Source organism: Trachinotus anak, unplaced genomic scaffold (assembly GCF_046630095.1).
Source record: "Trachinotus anak isolate AG129_WGS33_773 ecotype Australia unplaced genomic scaffold, CSIRO_AGI_Tana_v1 ptg000023l, whole genome shotgun sequence".
Lineage (NCBI taxonomy): Eukaryota > Metazoa > Chordata > Actinopteri > Carangiformes > Carangidae > Trachinotus > Trachinotus anak.
Window position 1 is genome coordinate 3,286,619 of NW_027273874.1, and position 8,424 is coordinate 3,295,042.

Consider the following 8,424-nt stretch of genomic DNA (forward strand, 5'->3'; position numbering starts at 1 on the left):
TGTATATATACCTGCCCGTCAATTTAGCGTCGGTGAGTGACGACAAGGATGTTACCGGAAATTCAGTATTTGGCCTTCAAAATAAAACCACTGGCTGGCTGGGGTTCATATAGAAAACACAGATTTGTGATTATCAGTGATGGAATATACATAATAGCATAACTTAATAATATTTACAACTAAATCATCTGGTAATGATGACCCTTCGTTACACTAATTTTCTTATCGAAATGTTCTAATTTCCTCATCCCAATGGACAATCAACAGGAAGGGGCTAAACACAAGGTATTTCCCTGTTCCCCTTGGTTACATATACATTAAAAATGTAGTCAAACACATCACAGTTTTCTCCATCCAGCCTCACTCTGGATCACTGGGGACAGCTACAACCAAATCACAACAATTAAGGCAGACCTGCACCACCTCCAGCCGCAGGGTCCACATATGAGATCCAGGATACTTGTGCCGATCCAGTATGATTGACAAGGTGAACAGGTTTGTGAACAGTGTTGTGGCCTCATGTGCTCATTGTTTAACTGGCGGCTTTGTTCATCAGCCTCACATAAGGTTCAACATCAGGTTTTATTTTTGCATGATGGAGTTAATTTCACCACAAGGGGGATTTCTATTTTAAACAGTTTTGCTGAGCAATGGTGAAATGTTAATGTGTGAGAGTTTGTATAAGTTATTCTTTTTCTTTTTATGTAACACTTGTGGCCATAACATTGTTCAGTCCTGTCACCTGTGCTCGTCTTTGTTCCCTACACCTATTCCCACTGTCTTATTCTTATTATTAAAGCTCATAGTTAGTCACTATAGTTAATCAGTGTGCTGTTCCAAGAGCATCACTTATTTAGAGAGGTTGTTCCAGGGGCAAATTAATATAAACTGTCTCACGTACAAGCACTCATGATCAGTAATGTTTGACTTTTTTTATTATGTAAACTTGTCTTGTGATAGTGAAGTTCACTCCTACCTTATTCCACAACTGTATGATTTATTTTAAGTTACAGTAGATTGTTAATTGCACTCTAAAGTATTTAATTCATTCATTTATTACATTCTTTTATACATGTTTCCAGTGTTGTTGGTTGTTTCTAGTCTGCAATAAAGCTATTTTTGAAGCTGTTGCTCTAAGTTTGATGTTTTTTTATGGAGCATATCTGGTATGAATTTTAACAATAACAACATGCACAGTATTGTAAGTATACAAGAACACACTGATGGAGGTTTTTCCAGAATTTGTGTGTCTTATATACTTACCAATTTTAGTGACACTGAAAACCTGCTAGCTTCATTATGAGGCATATGGTAAATTTGGAAAACCAAGTCATAAATTGCTTTTCTTTTTACAAATAGAAATCTTGTTCGCACTTAATTTTATTGTACACTAAGACTTGATAACTCGTACTTTCTATCAAATTAGACAAAACTAGAAATAATATGTTCTTTATTAGACACCATAGCCTAAACCTGAATTATGCTGTGATTTAGAAACTGCCTATAATTCCACATTAGATCTAAATAAACGATACTTAGACACTATTACACCAAATTATACTCCCAAATACCCAAATATACTGTTAGACACCATTTTACAAAGATATAGTCTAATGAGAACAATAATATAGTGCCACATTAGATCCAAAACATGCTACAGTTACATGCTACTCTACAAATTATGGTGTTGAACACGTCCATCATGGACCTATGATAGCTTCATTGGACAACATAGGATGTAATAAGAGGAATGTGATTCCATATTATGTTGGGCATATTATATTATTTGGCTTTTATTTAACATAATCTCACTTTGGTTGATGAGTTAAAATGATATTCATCATTCCTCCAATTACATCCTGTGTTGTTTCATGAAGTTATCATAGGTCCATGATGGAAATATTCAACAGCATAATTAGTAGGATTGTGTCTAACAGTCACATATTTTGGATCTGATCTGGCGTTGTATTTTATTTCTCATGAGATTATGATCTTGTAAAATGTTTTCTAGAAAAATGGGTCTCCTCCTAAGTCGGGGGATAAGTCTCCCCCGGCGTCTGGCTCGCAGGCTGGGCGCAGGGCCCTCAGGGGCCGAGCTAGCCGCCTCCCCCAGTTTACAGCTAGCTCAGGGATTTCTGTCCTTTCATAAACCTGAATTTTGATATTTTTGCGGTGAGATCCTGCATTGTACATGGCGCTGAAATCATGTATGAGTATTGACATTAAAAAGGCTTTATTATTTAAATTTGTCATTGAGTCTGGGAAATAAGTCTGGGAGAGTGGAAATTGAGTGTAATGATATTCTAGTATTGTAATATACATATGTAATATGTATATGATATTCTAGTAATCTAATATACATTATTCTGAGATGGGCCATTCCTCATTATGGGTTTCAAAATACTAGTAAAAGACCCAAATGGGCTCCAGTGACATAACTGTGTGTCAACACTAGAGGGAGGCACAGCTGAAGGCTAAAACACAGACGCTTTAATTCCTGTTTGAACATAAACTGCACGACACAAAACTGACTCTGCTATGCAGGTCAGTGGGTTAGTGGAGAATCTATACCACCCACTGGTTCCCGTCCCTTCTGCTGCTATTGTGTTATACTGCACCAACATCACATACAATGCATTTAGAGTTTGGCTTTAGGTCCACACAGATGTTACAGTTTTTCTCCCAAAATCATGTAAATTAAACCATTTGAAAGAAACTGTTCTTAAGTGTCACACTACCTTTTATTTCTTTATTTCTCTCTTCACTACCCTCCCTCTCATTCTGAAATACCAAAATAAAGACCTTTATTTGTGTTTTATACAAATTTGCAGCACTTGTACTTTACTTTGTTCTCCCGTGCTACATTTCTTCAGACAACAGTAAACTTCTATGTTAATGCATCAGTGACTGTAATGCAATTATTTAATTTATAGCAATATAACAATCTCAGGGCTATTTGTTTGCAGAACATGTACAGTTGATTCTTTTGGCACATTGAGCTGATAATACATCTGTACTTTTACTCCAACTAGATTTTGAAAGTAGAAACTTTTATTTGTAATGTTCCACTGTTGTTTTTACTTGAGTAAAAGATCTAAAATAAACTTGTGGCACTTGCGTCAATTGCATAGATTTGACTTTTTCAATGTATTTGTTGTCTGAAATTATGTATTTTTAGGTTAAAACTACCATCAACAAGAGCAAATAATGAATTTGTAATATGATACAAAAAATCAACTAGCTTGATAAATGTTTAACCATTGAAAGGGGGGTTGTGCACTTATCATATTAAAAAAACTTCATATTAGGGTTAGACCTGTGAATAAAAGACATCCAAAATCAATAATATCCACAGAATGGCAGCATACACCCTGCTGAGCTATTTATTGATCCTCTTATTTCAGGAGGAACCTAGTTTCACAGCCAGTTTTGAGATAAAGAAATAACGACATTTTACCAGGATGAGGTCAGATTTCTTAAAATATTGTCAACTGAAGGAAGTGCATGTTTTGCACACTTTGAAATGTTGCAACCTTTTCACACAGACATTGACCTACAACGTCTTCAGCCATTAACACATAACTGAGAGGCTTTATCTGTCTGTTATCTGTTCTGTTGACACAGTGAAGAGACAGTCACAGAATTAAGAGATAAATACTTCTCGAGGGGTGCGCCCAGTCTAAAAAAACACAACACAAACATATCACAGTCCCAACCGAGTGGAGAAAAACAGATCATTCCTCACCTGTAAGGTGAAACCTGAGGCTCAGTAAACTACCGGGCATGTCGAGACAAGAGGGAAGACACACAATCGACAGTGTTTGTGTCCCTGTGTCGGGCTGCTAGAGCTCGGCTACTGTCTGGGAAAGAGCACAAAGTAAAGGTGATTGCATTCTGAGTTTACGTTGTGTCTTTGCAGCGAGTAAACCATGCGCTCTGTTGTGTTTGACAGGAACTTTAAACCCTTTGTGAATGGAGGCCTTTGGGGTAAAATGATATGGGGTCAGTGGACAACAGAGGAGGGCTTTGGGCGCTTTTGTATTGATTTCTGTCTTCTTTCGTGTCTCTGTTGTCGTGGGTTGGAGGCCACATGCCATCTACCAATACCTCATTACTGTGACTACCATTTCACACACACCATTTTAAAAAAAGTCTGTAACGCCCAAGATTCTGCAGGCCAATGAAATTTTATTCTCGATTATCTTATGTTTTGTCAGCAAAGTACTGAACTGATATGCACCGAACTTGGTGGAGAGATGAGGCTGTGAGCCAGGGAACAACCCAGATCTGGATCATTTAATATGAATTTGTTTTTTTTTCTCTGAAGTCTGCCATGTGCTGTTTGACATTGGCCTTGGTAGAGGTTTGTGATCTCTTGAGTGCCCTTCTAGTTATCTCGGCATTTAATTTTCCTAATGAGATCATAGTCCAAACCCCCTTCTGTTTGTAGTCATCTCTGAGTGGGCAGTAATTTACTTTACTGTTCCCTTTGGATGAAGCTGCACTTCACTCTGATCCACTTTCCAGCACCTCCACTATGCCCTGGAGACCACTGTAGGCTGATATGTCTGTCCCTTGGGATGAAAAGGTTTGTTTTATGAGCCTAAGTGACCATTTTTGCTGATTAAAATTCACAGTATTTTGAGTTTTTCCTAGATTATTCTTCTTGGGATAAAACAAGGAAGCTGAAGATCCAGGATTTTCCACTAAATTCAAGATTAATTAAATCATTTCAGGTAGTTTTGCTTCTTGGAAATGCGATGTACCTCCAGTCTACAATCCACTGTTTAATGGTGGGGAGAAATCGCCTTTAAATAAATAACTTCTTATCACCTTCTTATAGTTTTTAATGTACTGTAAATGTTCTGGTCGTGGCCGACATTTGAGTACAATAAAAAAACACCATGAGAAAACACCCGTATGAATCTGAGGCACATGTTTATTGTCATATGTGGGAACGTACTCCAATATACCCGACATTATTTAAAACAAATGATAACAGCTTGATAATATGCACAATTTTTTTTCTTTATAACTTTTCTGCAGTCGTGGGGTATAGGTACAGGGTATAAGGGATCGGTGGATACTGGCTTTTTAACATTTCTATACTGTGCAGGCCAGATCTTGAGATTATATACAGGTATTGAATTACGGAGTGTACGTCAAGGGCATTTGGTCTCTTTTGTGTTTTGTTCCTGTAACCTCACCAAACAAGATGTAAAAATGAAATCTAAAAACCAGTTACAAAAACAAGAAAATTAAATATTTTTGAGAGGTGGCTTTGTTTCATATTAATGTTACATGAAAATTATTTGTGAAATTTTGAACAGTTCTTCATCACTACTTTTTTTGAAACACAGACTCATATTCCTGCGTCTGTGTGCAGAATACATTCGCGTGCATGTATTACATGTATGTGTAATGCGGCTTCCCCCACCATCAACAGCAGCATGATCATCTCCAAAAGTCTATTTGGCAGCAGTCTTTTATCCAAGAGGAGAGGAGGGGGAAGGTGGACCATGTGGCAACCCCTCCACCCCCACCTGCTTACCATTGCGCCTCCTTCTGGGACCGGCATGTGGGCACATGAAACAGCTGGTGTGCTCCAAAAACCAATTATAAAGGCCCCTGGCCCCCCGCCTGGCTGCCTGTACCGTCAGGCAGGGGGGAGTGTGACTGTTAGCACCCACAGATGAGCTTCAACGAGGGGCCACCACTGGGGCGGTCAGATGGGAGACACAGCAGGTTCAGGATATAGATTTGCACCATTCAGACCTGATGTATAGGTGGAAATTGGAATTTCAGATGCAGGACAGGCCTGCTCTTAATGTTTTATTTACACTAAGATCTATGTCTGGAGGGGCCTTGAGCAGGACTCTGCAGAGATGCGGGGGTGTCTAGGTGTGAATCATAACAGGTCTTTGTGATCAAAAGTATTTTTTGGATACAATCGTCTTAGCTGGGGTAAGTTTAATGCAAAGAAAAAAAATTATCCAACATAAGTAAGGCAGTATTTCCTTTATGTGGAAGTGATTTCATTTCAATCACCGTAACTAAAGGCTTGTGGATGTGTTGTAGTCCTACATTTCCCATTGTCCTCTTTGGAGATTGATCTTTCCTGTGAAAGGAATCTGAACAGCTCAGGTGTTGGACGCAGCGTGAGCCTGGTATTGATTCCCTTCCTGCCGGGCGTCGTTAAAACTTTTCAGCAGGGGATCTGAATGAGAAGCACACGAGACGACCTCATTAAAATACATTTTTTTGTCCCTTGTGAGGACATAAGAAAGATGGACTGACATTGATTTTGGGCCCTTATGCTGCTTGTTGAGTTAGTTTAGTTAGTTTCAGACAAATACAGGTCTATTAACATCATATTGATTCGGATTTGTCAATAATGTTAATTAGTTTCTGTGTGAGTTTTTGTTTAGTTCGAATTTATTGACAATACATGAGAAATGAATAAACAACAACTAGTGACTAAGTGATGCTTCAAGCTAAATGCTAACACGTTCATCATTGTAGCTTAGCATGTCAGCAGATAACAAACCCAAAGTGTAGATGAGATTAATTGGAATGACACAGACCAAAGTATTTGACAAATTTTAAACTACATTTGATGCTGAGGGGGGAGTTTATCCAGTAGTTGTTGAGATATTTCACTAGAGACAAGAGTCTGACCTCATGGTGGCACTAGATGAAAAGTCACCAAAGCTAGAGTTCAAACAATTAATGGCATTATTTCAGGAAGTGGACAAGTTATGATGCTGTTTAAGGGGCAAATATCTATGCGCTAAAAAGTAAAAACAAATTAAGATATCTACACTCTGTTAATATTACGTAGCCATTATTGTTTGGCCTTTGCCTTAAAGCTGGGAGGATTCGGTTTGTCTCGTTTGCTCCTCACATAGAAAGTTGAGTTGTCATCAGTGAGTCTATAAATAAAGACGTGACACAAAAACCTCTGTCCATGAGTAAATAGCCCCACTAGGTGATAAAGTAGCCCTGAGACAAGTCAGAGGGGTCAGCGGGGGTCAACATAATCCCCCGTCACACACATACACACACACGCATGAATGCTTGCACATAATCCTCACACACATGCTCACTGAAGCCCAACTTGGACTCAAAGCAAATGTAGAAGTCAGTGTGATGAATAAGTGATCAGCAGCACTAAATAATAAATACTACACATTATTATCAGCAACAATGGTGTGACTTCAGTGTCTTTCCTCTGGCTTCGGGACAGAACCAATAAACTGATTGTATGAATAATGCAGCCACAGACCAGGGATCTGCTCAGGACGCGAAGCTCGGAGAGAATCGCACGGCTCCGGCTGAATGTGTCAACCGTGTGTCATCGCTCCGAGTATGTGGCTGTGAGGTGTGAGATGGCTCCACACTGTACAACACACTTTTTTATGGCTCTCTGGCAACCAAGCACCTTCAGGTGCCTCACACAATGTTCACAATGAGTTGTGAAGAACATTTATATCCATGTCTGAGTCAGTATCATGTTTTTAAATTTTTTATTAAAACATTTTATTTGACTTTTACTTCAGTTTTCTCTTTATTTCTTTTATATTTTGCGTCAGAAATTGATTTGACCTATTTTAATTTTAACTAATTGCCTCTTTTTTGCCCATTTGATGTTATTTCATATTTAATTGTGTTATTGTTTATTCTACTTTGCTGCCTTGTGTGAAACACTTTGTAACCATGTGCTACGTATATAAATATAATTACGTCTGCTTTTTCTATTTACATGGGATTTACTTTAGTGTTTTATTCAGCGTTTTAGAAGCTAAAGTGCATTTTGAATAATTTATCCCTTTAAGCAGCCCAGTTTGCATGAATTCCAGTCAACACATTCTTTCTGGACTTGGCCTTTATTTGTTATTAAGTCTTTAAAAATCTTTCCCACCAGGCTAATCTGCAATGTTTCAACTGGAAAGTGTCCACTCAGCAGGTTTACAGACAGTCAGGTGGGGAGTAATTGTGCTGTAATTGTGTTTTGAGATTCAGACCACAAATTAGTTTGATAAATATTAGTTTAGCGGGACTACGTTAACTTGGAAGACATCACTGGTTGGCAGCCTTTTTGGCTTGTGAGCTTTGCTGCATATGTTTGTGTTGAACTTGTTTTAAAAGTTCCCACAGTGTTTTTCTCCTTGTTTTTTTTTTTTCATATGTTAATCACCATGTGACCCCTTGAGGTATCCGGACCTCCAGCCAGTGGTGGATTAACACCTGGGCAAAGTCAGTAACTCCCCCAAAAGCCCCAGCTTCACTGCATCTCATATTATTTTAATAATCATAACTTTGTTCAGGAATTTGCACAAATAAAGCAAAAGCAGGTCCTGCATTGTCTCTCCTCTACATAATGTAAAACTCTTGTGTTTACATGGTACACATCCTTGAATAAAG